This window comes from Pseudophryne corroboree, assembly GCF_028390025.1.
Source record: "Pseudophryne corroboree isolate aPseCor3 chromosome 3 unlocalized genomic scaffold, aPseCor3.hap2 SUPER_3_unloc_32, whole genome shotgun sequence".
Taxonomy (NCBI): Eukaryota; Metazoa; Chordata; class Amphibia; order Anura; family Myobatrachidae; genus Pseudophryne; species Pseudophryne corroboree.
The window spans coordinates 1,055,071-1,069,633 of NW_026967522.1; the positions used below are offsets into that span (position 1 = coordinate 1,055,071).

A 14,563-nucleotide genomic window follows, 5' to 3' on the forward strand; every position below is an offset into this window, starting at 1 on the left:
ACTGTCTCCGGGTGCACGGATTTTAAACCCGACCCGGCGTCTGTGCTCTCGAGCAGCTCCCAGCGCAGCGTTACATGTCTCCTAGCGGTACTGACACCGCTCTCTCCGCAGCGCTACAGATTCCCCAGCGGCATTGACACCGCAGCCACCATTTTGGGCAGGTACTCAGAGCGGCTCTCTCATTCCCAGGACACCGCTCACCTCCTCTGCAATGTGTACCCGCAACAGGGGAGGGAGCGACTGTCCGGGGAGAGCAAAAGCTGCTCGCACTTTATCTTTCCTTCTGCTCTGGTGCTGGTGCTTTCCCTGCTCTCATTGTTCCCAGTCACTGCCCCACGGCACATGGGATAAAAGTAGAAGGGGGATTCAGCCTATATACCCCAGAGCTTCTTTATATCTATCAGAGGAAGGATCTCTATCAGAAGAATGGTTATAGCACTGTTTATATAACAGCATATATTATCATTATTACAGGCTGCTACTCTCTCCCCAACCTCCTTCATTCTTCAGATGTTATATTTCTGTAGCGGGTGCTGGAGATACAGAAAGGTGGTTCTCCTGATTTGTGGAGTCATTGCATACAGACGTCATTACTAGTCACTGGTTACTACTCGTTATCTGACTGATTTATATTTTCTCTGACGTCCTAGTGGATGCTGGGGACTCCGTAAGGACCACAGGGAATAGACGGCTCTGCAGGAGACTGGGCACAATTAAAGAAAGATTCAGGACTATCTGGTGTGCACTGGCTCCTCCCCTTATGACCCTCCTCCAGACCTCAGTTAAGATACTGTGCCCGGAAGAGCTGACACAATAAGGAAGGATTTTGAATCCCGGGTAAGACCAGCCACACCAATCACACAGTACAACTCGTGATATGAACCTCGGTTAACAGTATGATAACAACGGAGCCTCTGATCAGATGGCTCGCAATAACAACCCGATTTGTGGAACAATAACTATTTACAAGTATTGCAGACAATCCGCACTTGGGATGGGCGCCCAGCATCCACTACGGACTACGAGAAATAGAATTACCGGTGAGTAAATTCTTATTTTCTCTGACGTCCTAGTGGATGCTGGGGACTCCGTAAGGACCATGGGGATTATACCAAAGCTCCCAAATGGGCGGGAGAGTGCGGATGACTCTGTAGCACCGAATGAGCAAACTCAATGTCCTCCTCAGCCAGGGTATCAAATTTGTAAAATTTTGCAAAAGTGTTAGACCCTGACCAAGTAGCCGCTCGGCAAAGTTGCAGTGCCGAGACCCCTCGGGCAGCCGCCCAAGATGAACCCACCTTCCTTGTGGAGTGGGCTTTTACTGATTTTGGCTGCGGTAGTCCTACCGTAGAATGCGCAAGCTGAATAGTGTTACAAATCCAGCGAGCAATGGTCTGCTTAGAAGCAGGAGCACCCAGCTTATTGGGTGCATACAGGATAAACAGCGAATCAGTTTTCCTGACTCCAGCCGTCCTGGAAACATAAATTTTCAGGGCCCTGACTACGTCCAGCAACTTGGAATCCTCCAAGTCCCTAGTAGCCGCAGGCACCACAATAGGTTGGTTCAAGTGAAACGCTGATACCACCTTCGGGAGAAACTGAGGATGAGTCCTCAACTCTGCCCTATCCAAATGGAAAATCAGATAAGGGCTTTTGCACGACAAAGCTGCCAATTCTGATACACGCCTGGCCGAAGCCAACAACATGACCACTTTCCACGTGAGATATTTCAAATCCACGGTTTTAAGTGGCTTGAACCAATGTGACTTCAGGAATCCCAAAACCACTTTGAGATCCCAAGTTGCCACTGGAGGCACGTAAGGAGGTTGAATATGCAGAACTCCCTTAACAAAAGTCTGAACTTCAGGCAACGAAGCCAGTTCCTTTTGAAAGAAAATCGACAGAGCCAAAATCTGGACCTTAATGGACCCCAATTTGAGGCCCATTGTCACCCCTGCTTGCAGGAAATGCAGGAAACGACCCAGTAGAAATTCCTCCGTTGGGGCCTTCATGGCCCCACACCAAGCCACATATTTTCGCCAAATGCGGTGATAGTGGGTTGCAGTCACATCCTTCCTGGCCTTGATCAGGGTAGGAATGACTTCCTCCGGAATACCTTTTTCCTTCAGGATCCGGCGTTCAACCGCCATGCCGTCAAACGCAGCCGCGGTAAGTCTTGGAACAGGCAGGGCCCCTGGTGCAGCAGGTCCCGCCTTAGTGGTAGAGGCCATGGGTCATCTGAGAGCATCTCTTGAAGTTCCGGGTACCAAGTTCTTCTTGGTCAATCCGGAACCACGAGTATAGTTCTCACTCTTCCCCTTCATATTATTCTCAGCACCTTGGGAATAGGAGGCAGAGGGGGAAACACGTAAACCGACTGGTACACCCACGGTGTCACTAGAGCGTCCACAGCTATTGCCTGAGGGTCCCTTGACCTGGCGCAATATCTTTTTAGCTTTTTGTTGAGGCGGGACGCCATCATATCCACCTGTGGTCTTTCCCAACGGTTTACAATCAATTGGAAGACTTCTGGATGAAGCCCCCACTCTCCCGGGTGAAGGTCGTGTCTGCTGAGGAAGTCTGCTTCCCAGTTGTCCACACCCGGAATGAACACTGCTGACAGTGCTAGCACGTGATTTTCCGCCCACCGGAGAATCCTTGTGGCTTCTGCCATTGCCCTCCTGCTTCTTGTGCCGCCCTGTCTGTTTACATGGGCGACCACCGTGATGTTGTCTGATTGGCTCAGAACCGGTTTGTTTTGAAGCAGGGGACCTGCTTGGCATAGGGCATTGTAAATGGCTCTTAGCTCCAGGATATTTATGTGTAGTGAAATCTCCTGATTTGACCACAGCCCTTGGAAATTTCTTCTCTGTGTGACTGCTCCCCAGCCCCGAAGGCTGGCATCCGTGGTCACCAGGACCCAGTCCTGTATTCCGAATCTGCGGCCCTCTAGGAGATGAGCCCTCTGCAGCCACCACAGTAGTGACACCCTGGTCCTTGCTGACAGGGTTATCCGCTGCTGCATCTGGAGATGCGACCCGGACCATTGGTCCAACAGGTCCCACTGGAAAATCCTTGCATGGAACCTTCCGAATGGAATTGCTTCGTACGAAGCTACCATTTTTCCCAGGACTCGCGTGCATTGATGTACCGACACCTGTCCTGGTTTTAGGAGGTTTCTGACTAGAGATGACAACTCCTCTGCTTTTTCCACTGGAAGAAACACTTTTTTCTGGTCTGTGTCCAGAATCATTCCCAGGAACAGAAGACGTGTCGTCGGGACCAGCTGTGACTTTGGGATATTGAGAATCCAGCCGTGCTGCTGCAGCACTTCCCGAGAAAGTGCTACCCCCACTAACAACTGTTCCTTGGACCTCGCCTTTATCAGGAGATCGTCCAAGTACGGGATAATTAAAACCCCCTTCTTCCAAAGGAGTATCATCATTTCGGCCATTACCTTGGTAAAGACCCTCGGTGGCGTGGATAACCCAAACGGCAGCGTCTGGAACTGATAGTGACAGTCCTGTGCCACAAACCTGAGGTACTCCTGGTGAGGAGGGTAAATGGGGACATGCAGGTAGGCATCCTTGATGTCCAGGGAGACCATGTAATCCCCCTCGTCCAGGCTTGCAATAACCGCCCTGAGCGATTCCATCTTGAACTTGAATCTTTTGATATATGTGTTCAAGGAATTTAAATTTAAGATGGGTCTCACCGAACCGTCCGGTTTCAGTACCACAAACATTGTGGAATAGTAACCCTTTCCTTGTTGAAGGAGGGGTACCTTGACAATCACTTGCTGTGAATACAGTTTTTGGATAGCCACCAACACTGCCTCCCTGGCAGAGGGAGTTGCTGGTAAGGCAGATTTTAGGAAACGGCGGGGGGGAGACGTCACGAATTCCAGCCTGTACCCCTGAGATACTACTTGAAGGATCCAGGGATCCACCTGTGAGAGAGCCCACTGTGCGCTGACATTTCTGAGACGGGCCCCCACCGTACCCGGGTCCGCCTGTGAAGCCCCAGCGTCATGCTGTGGACTTACCGGACGTGGGGGAGGACTTCTGCTCTTGGGAACTGGCTGTATGCTGCAGCTTTTTCCCTCTACCTTTGCCTCTCGGCAGAAAGGATGCGCCTCTAGCCCTCTTGTTTTTATGGGGCCGAAAGGACTGTACTTGATAATACGGTGCTTTCTTTTGCTGTGGGGTAGACTGTGGCAAAAATGTCGATTTCCCAGCTGTAGCTGTGGAAACGAGATCTGAAAGACCATCCCCAAACAGTTCCACCCCCTTATAAGGCAAAACTTCCATGTGCCTTTTTGAATCGGCATCACCTGACCACTGCCGAGTCCATAAACCCCTTCTGGCGGCAATGGACATTGTGCTTATTTTTGATGCCAGCCGGCAAATGTCCCTCTGTGCACCACGCATGTATAAGACAGCGTCTTTTATATGCTCTATTGTCAGCAAAATATTGTCTCTATCCAGAGTATCAATATTATCTGACAGGGAATCTGACCACGCAGCAGCAGCACTGCACATCCATGCCGATGCAATCGCTGGTCGCAATATAATGCCCGTGTGTGTATATATAGCTTTAAGGGTAGTCTCCTGCTTTCTATCAGCAGGTTCCTTTAGGGCGGCCTTATCCGGAGACGGTAGTGCCACCTTTTTTGATAAAAGTGTAAGCGCTTTATCTACCCTAGGGGGTGTTTCCCAACGTGACCTATACTCTGGCGGGAAAGGGTACGCTGCCAATAACCGTTTAGAATTATCAATTTCTTATCAGGGGAAGTCCACGCTTCCTCACACACCTCATTTAATTCCTCAGATGCAGGAAAAACTACTGAAATGTGTAATACATTTTTCATTGCCTCAATCATGTAACGGGTGGACCTATTGGAAGGTACACTAGTCTCATCGTCGTCGACACTGGAGTCGGTATCCGTGTCAACATCTGTGTCTGCCATCTGAGGTAGCGGGCATTTTAGATCCCCTGATGACATTTGAGACGCTTGGACAGGCACAAGCTGAGTAGCCGGCTGTCCTATGTCGTCAAACCTTTTATGTAAGGAGCTGACACTGTCACGTAATTCCTTCCATAAGTCCATCCACACAGGTGTCGACCCCGCAGGGGGTGACATCACATTCATAAGGCATTTGCTCCGCCTCCACGTCATTTTCCTCATCATACATGTCGACACAGCAGTACCGACACACAGCACACACACAGGGAATGCTCTGACAGAGGACAGGACCCAACAAAGCCCTTTGGGGAGACAGAGGGAGAGTATGCCAGCACACACCAGAGCGCTATATAAGACAGGGATATCACTATACAGAGTGTTTTCCCCTATAGCTGCTTGTACTATATATACTGCGCCTAAATGTATTGCCCCCCCTCTCTTTTTTACCCTTTCTGTAGTGCAGGACTGCAGGGGAGAGCCAGGGAGCGATCCTTCCAGCGGAGCTGTGAGGGAAAATGGCGCCAGTGTGCTGAGAAAGATGGCTCCGCCCCTTTCTCGGCGGGCTTTCTCCCGCTGTTTGTGTAAATCTGGCAGGGGTAATTTACACCTATATAACCTCTAGGGCTATATATGGTGTCAGTTTTGCCAGCCAAGGTGTCAGTATTGCTCCTCAGGGCGCCCCCCCCCCCCCCCCAGCGTCATGCACCCATCAGTGACCGCAGTGTGTGGTGTGCATGAGGAGCAATGGCGCACAGCTGCAGTGCTGTGCGCTACCTTGGAGAAGACAGAAGTCTTCAGCCGCCGATTTTCCGGACACTTCTTGCTTCTGGCTCTAAAGGGGACGGCGGCGCGGCTCCGGGACCGGACGACGAGGTCGGGTCCTGTGTGGGATCCCTCTGGAGCTAATGGTGTCCAGTAGCCTAAGAAGCCCAAGCTACCACCAGTTAGGTAGGTTCGCTTCTTCTCCCCTTAGTCCCTCGGTGCAGTGAGCCTGTTGCCAGCAGGTCTCACTGTAAAATAAAAAACCTAAAATATACTTTCTTTCTAGGAGCTCAGGAGAGCCTCCTAGTGTGCATCCAGCTCGGCCGGGCACAAAAATCTAACTGGGATCTGGAGGAGGGTCATAGGGGGAGGAGCCAGTGCACACCAGATAGTCCTGAATCTTTCTTTAATTGTGCCCAGTCTCCTGCGGAGCCATCTATTCCCCATGGTCCTTACGGAGTCCCCAGCATCCACTACGGACTACGAGAAATAGAATTACCGGTGAGTAAAATCTTATTTATATCAGGCGTCACTCAGTGATTGGCAATAGTATTGTGTAGATACATGTTGGGACAACTTAGCAGGCCTTTGGAATGAAACAGGCAGAAAGCTGGATATTATCTATGTACTAACCTTGGGATAATATAATGTATACCTCGCTCTGTGACAGGGTTTCATAGTGTATACCTTGTTACAGGGAATATCCCTTCTCAATAACAATATTGTCACAGAAGTGATACAAATGTGTAGAATTGGATATGCATGCCTTAGAGAACTGTGCTCTGTTACAGGGTTACACATGATATGCTCAGTCACAGGAGAACATCTTTTATTACCAACAATATTGTTTTATTCAATGTGCATATCTTTGTGATGTGGTCAGTTATCAATTTATATATGTACTGAATGGGTAACACATGTGATTGGGGATTCTGCTCTGGTACAGGGTTTTACAATGATATACTTGTTATAGGAAAACATCTCCTCTCAGTCCCAATATTATTACATATGTGCTGAATTGTACATATATGTTTCTTTGTGCCTGTGAGAACGATCCCACTGTTATACATTATAGGTAGTAACACTGTCTTATCGTGTGATACGCTACGGGTAGTAACAAAGTGGTCATTGTAAGACATCGTGGTTACCAGAAAAGGCCACTTAGGTTGTATGCAGTAGTAACGCTCTGCAGGGAGCACTTAGATTGTATGCAGTAGTAATGCTCTGCAGGGAGCACTTAGGTTGTATGCAGAAGTAATGCTCTGCAGGGAGCACTTAGGTTGTATGCAGTAGTAATGCTCTGCAGGGAGCACTTAGGTTGTATGCAGTAGTAACGCTCTGCAGGGAGCACTTAGGTTTTATGCAGTAGTAACGCTCTGCAGGGAGCACTTAGCTTGTATGCAGTAATAATGCTCTGCAGGGAGAACTTAGGTTGTAAGCAGTAGTAATGCTCTGCATGGAGCACTTAGGTTGTATGCAGTAGTAACGCTCTGCAGGGAGCACTTAGGTTGTATGCAGTAGTAATGCTCTGCAGGGAGCACTTAGCTTGTATGCAATAATAATGCTCTGCAGGGAGAACTTAGGTTGTATGCAGTAATAACGCTCTGCAGGGAGCACTTAGGCTGTATGCAGTAGTAACGCTCTGCAGGGAGCACTTATATTGTATGCAGTAGTAACGCTCTGCAGGGAGCACTAATGTTGTATGCAGTAGTAACGCTCTGCAGAGCGCAGCTGTAAAACAGTTTTTATTTTTTAGATCACAATCCCGTTGTGAAAGGATCTCATAAATTTGATAAATAAAACCTGTTTAAATTCCTTTTATATTTCACTTGCTAATATCAGTTATTGCTCTACACATATACCCATACATAGGTAGTGCTGGTATATAAATTATTTTATATTTTTCATTTATTTCTTGTCTTTCCAGGCTGACAATCAATTGCCTTATGTCATGTCTATTGAAAAATCATTCTTAAATAAAAATAATAAAAGTTATGCTTTCATTTATTCATGAAACGTAAAGAAAAGAGTGCGCCACACATTAAGACTTCTTTAGATATAAGCCCACTAGTGTTTTTTCTAAACCCCCTAACCAGTCATTGCAATTTGCTTAATGTCGCACCTCCAACCAGATTAGCTAATCTTTGGTATTAACACTTTCGGATTATTCCCTCTATCCGTTGGTTCATACATTGAAGGATCATAAAACAATTATCATTTGGGCCTGTGCATAGTCCCTCAGACTTAGCGTTTTCCCTGGAAATACTTGTGGATGGAGCCCTTCATTCGCTTTGCCAGGATTCAAAGTTGGTCAATCTGTTGAAATCAGAGCACTACATTTTGGCCACCGTGCTCGATCCTAGGTTTAAAGCCTACGTTGTATCTCTCTTTCCGGACACAAGTCTGCAGAGGTGGAAAGACCTGCTGGTGATAAAATTGTCAACTCAAGTGGAACGTGACTTGTCAACAGGTCCTCCTTCATTTTCTCCAGCAACTGGGGCTGCGAGGAAAAGGATAACATTTCCGAGCCCACCCGCTGGACACAAAAGTAACAATACAAGTGACACATTAACAGGAAATTGTTTCTGTCACCATAGCGACAATTATCTGGAAATAAGATAATACACAGACACATAAAAAGACTCAACGGAAATCTTTTGTTTTAAAAAAAACTTTATTTCATATCTTTAATAAACAGATTTTTCTCTATATTTTAAACTTAAAAAATACTCTGCACAACATGGATAAAATATCCTTTAAAGCACAGAAACAATTCAAGTTACATTATAGTATTGCACTTAAGTAAAACAGATTCATATCAGGAGAGCCAAAACCCTATGGGGGTCATTCAGACCCAGCCGCAATAGTGGCCCGCAGCAGTTTACTGGTGGTGACAAACTGCACGTGCAGAGGCTGCAGAGACACACATTGTGGTCACATCCCTGAGGGGTGAATGAGGGCGGGCCAGGACCATTTTCCAGGGGATGCGTTCATCTCTGATTAACCCCCTATAAGCTTCCAGAGTGCACCTCATATCTCATCTTTTCCAAGTTACTACAAATGATATGAGATCGGTAGCAGTACTACTTTCAGGATTATTACACAGAACACACATAAAGGCTGACACAGAAAATAACAGTAACACATACAAGGGATTCATTAGAAATAAGGAAGAATAATCATTAAGTCTAATTATCAACTGGTTCTGTGCAGGACCCATACACCTCTTTACTGCCTCCAGCAGCCCCTGGTACTGCACTGTGACCATCCACCCTGTCTCCCCCCCCTGCTGTCACCTGCCCTATCTCCCCCTACTACTGCCACTGCCCTGTCTCCCCTTCTGACACCTTAGCACTGCTTGGGGACAATATTACCCACAGACAGTGCCTCCGCTACAGCACTAGTGCCACCACCCTGTCTCCCCCTCTGACATCTCAGCACTGCTTGGGGATTCTTGGTACTGCTGGTAACAGTCCTTTATCTGCAGATGGAAGTAAACAAGCAGGGCAGTAATGAGGCAGAAGCTGCTTCTGGTACCATAGACCCTGGTCATGTAGGGCTGGGAGAGTCAGTAAGATTATGTAATAGTCACCATCTTACAGGCAGCCGGAGGAGGTAGAGAATGGGTGTTATGTGGCAGGAATGGGCTGGTTAGGTAACAGCCTGGCTGCTGCATTCTGTACAAGCTACAAGCGGTGCAATTCTTTTGCTGGGAGACCCAGGTAGAGGACATTGCAGTAGTCCATGTGTGATGATACAAGTGCATGTATGACTGTAGGTAGATCTTCTGAGGGAATAAAGTGCTGGAGTCTGGCTCTGTTCCTCAGATGAGGATCTGATTGTGGCTGATACCTGATGTCTAAGTGTCACTCCACCATCCAGGACACCAAGATTCCGCATATGTGGGGTCATTCCGAGTTGTTCGCTCGTTGCCGATTTTTGCAACGGAGCAATTAATGCGAAAATGCGCATGCGCATGCTACGCAGTGCGCTATGTATTTTAGCTCAAACTTTGTAGATTTAATCACGGCAGAACAAAGAATTTCCATCGTTGAAGTGATCGGAGTGTGATTGACAGGAAGTGGGTGTTTCTGGCCGAAAACTGACCGTTTCCTGGAAGTGTGCAGAAAAACGCAGGCATGCCAGGATAAAACGCAGGAGTGTCAGGAGAACGGGGGAGTGCCTGGCTGAACGCAGGGCATGTTTGTGACGTCAAACAGGAACTAAACGGCCTGAGCTGATCTTAGTGTTGGAGTAGGTCTGGAGCTACTCAGAAACTGCTAAGAATTTTCTATTCGCTATTCTGCTAATCTTTCGTTCACAATTCTGCTAAGCGAAGATACACTCCCAGAGGGCGGCGGCCTAGCGTGTGCAATGCTGCTACAATCAGCTAGCGAGCGAACAACTCGGAATCACCCCCATGATCAGCATTTTGTAATTCTGAACCCCCAAGCGTAATTCTGGTTGGTAGGCAAAGCTGAGCTGTAGCCCTGTCCTTTGTTGGTGAGCTTCTATCACAAGGACCTGTTTCACCAACTGGCATCACCCACACCTGGAGCTCAGCTAGACAACCATTTAGGATTGGTACTGGGTTCTCAGTAACCAGAGCAAAAGACAGGTCATCTGCATAGCAGTGGTAGATGAGGACATGACATCTGATTATTATACCCAGTGGTAGCATGTATATTGCAAAAAGCATAGGAGATAGGATAAGAACCTTGAAAAACAACGCATGGCAATGATGAGTATACTCCAGAAGATTAAAATGGTTCTTCACCTGAGTTATGTCTATTGTGTGCAACAAGAGCTGATTTATTTCTCAGAGTATAGAAATGGCCTCTCACCTGTGTGACTTCTCTGATGTATAACACAAACTGATTTTCGTGTAAAACATTTCCCACACTCAGAACATGGAAATGGCTTCTCACCTGTGTGACTTCTGTTATGTCTAACAAGAACGGTTTTGTGTGCAAAACATTTCCCACACTCAGAACATGGAAAAGGCTTCTCACCTGTGTGAATTCTCTGATGAATAACAAGTTGTGATTTCTGTGTAAAACATTTTCCACACTCAGAACATGGAAATGGCTTCTCACCTGTGTGACTTCTGTTATGTCTAACAAGATCTGATTTGTGTGCAAAACATTTCCCACACTCAGAACATGGAAATGGCCTCTCACCTGTGTGACTTCTCTGATGCTTAACAAGATCTGATTTGTTTGCAAAACATTTCCCACACTCAGAACATGGAAAAGGCTTCTCATCTGTGTGACTTCTCTGATGTATAACAAGTAGGGATTTCCAGGTAAAACTTTTCCTGCACTCAGAGCAAGAAAATGGCTTCTCATGTGTGTGACTTCTCTCATGTATAACAAGATTTGATATGTGTGCAAAACATATCCCACACTCAGAACATGGAAATGGCTTCTCACCTGTGTGAGTTCTGTGATGTATAACAAGATCTGATTTCCGTGTAAAACATTTCCCACACTCAGAACATGGAAATGGCCTCTCACCTGTGTGAGTTCTGTGATGTATAACAAGATCTGATTTCCGTGTAAAACATTTCCCACACTCAGAACATGGAAATGGCTTATCACCTGTGTGACTTCTCTGATGTTTAACAAGATCTGATTTATGTGTAAAACATTTCCCACACTCAGAACATGGAAATGGCTTCTCACCTGTGTGACTTCTCTGATGTCTAACAAGACATGATTTCCGTGCAAAGCATTTCCCACACTCAGAACATGGAAATGCCTTCTCACCTATGTGACTTTTCTGATGTATAACAAGATCTGATTTGTATGTAAAACATTTCTCACACTCCGGACATATCAGTGGCCTTTCACCTACCTTACCTGTGTGTGGGTTAATAGGCTTTGTGTTCTGTGTAAAACATTTGGCATCTACAGAACACGGAAACACTGTATCTACTGTCAGAGCTGTAACAGATGCACCAATATCAGAGTGATCAGGAGAACATTCACCAGGATCAGGGGGATCAGCTGACAGAGCTGGATGTATAATTGGGGTAATGGGGTTAGCTCCTGGAGAATCCTGTCTACTGTCATTATCTTTTATGTCACAATCCGGGGATAACATTAGATGTCCTTCTGAGATATTCCTGCTTGTGTGTCCATCTGCTGGAAATAAAATACATTATGGAAATGGTGACATTTTCTGTAACAATATTAATCTTGTAAACAATAGGAGAAGACGACTCTCTGGGACACTTAATTATAAATGTGTGTGTATAATAAAACATAACTTTTAATGAAGGCTTTATAATACTGTGTCTCAGACTATCATTGTGTCCACCCTCCTGAGAACACTCACAATAACAAATGTAATAATAAGATTTTACTCACCGGTAAATCTATTTCTCGTAGTCCGTAGTGGATGCTGGGGACTCCGTAAGGACCATGGGGAATAGACGGGCTCCGCAGGAGACTGGGCACTCTAAAGAAAGATTTAGTACTACCTGGTGTGCACTGGCTCCTCCCTCTATGCCCCTCCTCCAGACCTCAGTTAAGGAAACTGTGCCCGGAAGAGCTGACATTACGAGGAAAGGATTTTGGAATCCAGGGTAAGACTCATACCAGCCACACCAATCACACCGTATAACTTGTGATAAACTTACCCAGTCAACAGTATGAACAACAACAGAGCATCAAACAATGGATGCCAACATAACATAACCCTTTATTAAGCAATAACTATATACACGTTTTGCAGAAAGTCCGCACTTGTGACGGGCGCCCAGCGTCTACTACGGACTATAAAAAATAGATTTACCGGTGAGTAAAATCTTATTTTCTCTAACGTCCTAGTGGATGCTGGGGACTCCGTAAGGACCATGGGGATTTTACCAAAGCTCCCAAACGGACGGGAGAGTGTGGGTGACTCTGCAGCACCGAATGGGCAAACACAAGGTCCTCCTCAGCCAGGGTATCAAACTTGTAGAACTTAGCAAATGTGTTTTAACCCGACCAAGTAGCTGGGGGGCAAAGCTGTAATGCCGAGACCCCTCGGGCAGCCGCCCAAGAAGAGCCCACTTTTCTTGTGGAGTTGGCTTTCACAGATTTTGGATGTGGCAATCCAGCCGCAGAATGAGCCTGCTGAATCGTGTTACAGATCCAGCGAGCAATGGTTTGCTTTGAAGCCGGAGCACCCAGCTTGTTGGATGCATACAGGATAAACAGCGAGTCAGTTTTCCTGACTCCAGCCGTCCTGGTTACATAGATCTTCAAAGCCCTGACTACATCAAGCAACTTGGAATCCTCCAAGTCACGAGTAGCCGCAGGCACCACAATGGGTTGGTTCAAATGAAAATATGACACCACCTTCAGCAGAAATTGCGGACGAGTCCGAAAGTCTGCCCTGTCCATATGGAAAACCAGATAGGGGCTTTTACATGACAAAGCCGCCAATTCTGACACACGCCTAGCCAAAGCTAAGGCCAATAAGCATGACCACTTTCCACGTGAGATACTTCAGCTCCATGGTCTTAAGTGGCTCAAACCAGTGGGATTTCAGGAAACCCAACACCACGTTGAGATCCCAAGGTGCCACTGGTGGCACAAAAGGGGGCTGAATATGCAGCACTCCCTTAACAAACATCTGAACCTCAGGAAGAGAAGCCAGTTCCTTTTGAAAGAAAATGGATAGAGCCGAATCTGGACCTTAATAGAGCCCAACTTCAAGCACATAGTCACTCCAGACTGTAGGAAGTGCAGGAACCGGCCCAGCTGGAATTCCTCTATAGGGGCCTTCCTGGCCTCACACCAGGCAACATATTTTCGCCATATGCGGTGATAGTGTTTTGCCGTCACGTCCTTCCTAGCCTTTATCAGCGTAGGAATAACTTCATCCAGAATGCCTTTTTCCGCTAGGATCCTGCGTTCAACCGCCATGCCGTCAAAAGCAGCTGCGGTACGTCTTGGCCCCTGTTGCTGCAGGTCCTGTCTGAGAGGCAGAGGCCATGGGTCCTCTGCGAGCATTTCTTGCAGTTCCGGGTACCAAGTCCTTCTTGGATAATCTGGAACAATGGTGGTCATTCCGAGTTGTTCGCTCTGTAATTTTCTTCGCATCGCAGCGATTTTCTGCTTATTGCGCATGCGCAATGTTCGCACTGCGACTGCGCCAAGTAAATTTGCTATGCAGTTAGGAATTTTACTCACGGCAGTACGAGGTTTTTTCTACGTTCTGGTGATCGGAGTGTGATTGACAGGAAGTGGGTGTTTCTGGGCGGAAACTGGCCGTTTTATGGGTGTGTGTGAAAAAACGCTACCGTTTCTGGGAAAAATGCGGGAGTGGCTGGAGAAACGTAGGAGTGTCTGGGCGAACGCTGGGTGTGTTTGTGACGTCAAACCAGGAACGACACTGACTGAACTGATCGCACTGGCAGAGTAAGTCTCGAGCTACTCAGAAACTGCAGTATATTTCAGCATTGAGATAGAGACTGACCCATACAAAAACAAAGGTGTTGGATTTTAGGAAGGCTGATTTTGTAGGGATGGGAAAATGTGTAAGCGATTCTTTGGCAGAGTGGAGGAACTTGGAAACAGTGCAGGAGAGGTGGGAAACATTCAAATGTGCAATATTGAAGGCAACAGACCTTTGTATCAAAACTGTTAGGAAAAACACAAGGAAAAGGAAGCCAGTGTGGTTTGCAAAAGAAGTAGCAAATATTGTGAGAGCAAAAAAGATGGCTTTTAGGAAATATAAGCAGACACAAAATAATGAAGACAAAAAGATATATCTTGTTAGACAGAAGGAGACAAAGAAGGTAATCAGATGTGCAAAGGCACAAGCTGAGGAGAAAATGGCCCA

The 14,563-nt window shown here is 46.7% G+C and overlaps 1 pseudogene; it reads right to left on the reverse strand.

Annotated features, from left to right (window-relative positions):
* Positions 1–11,896, reverse strand: part of LOC134984040 (zinc finger protein 850-like) — a 152,757-nt pseudogene extending 140,861 nt beyond the window's left edge.
* Between the last annotated feature and the right edge of the window lie 2,667 nt (positions 11,897–14,563).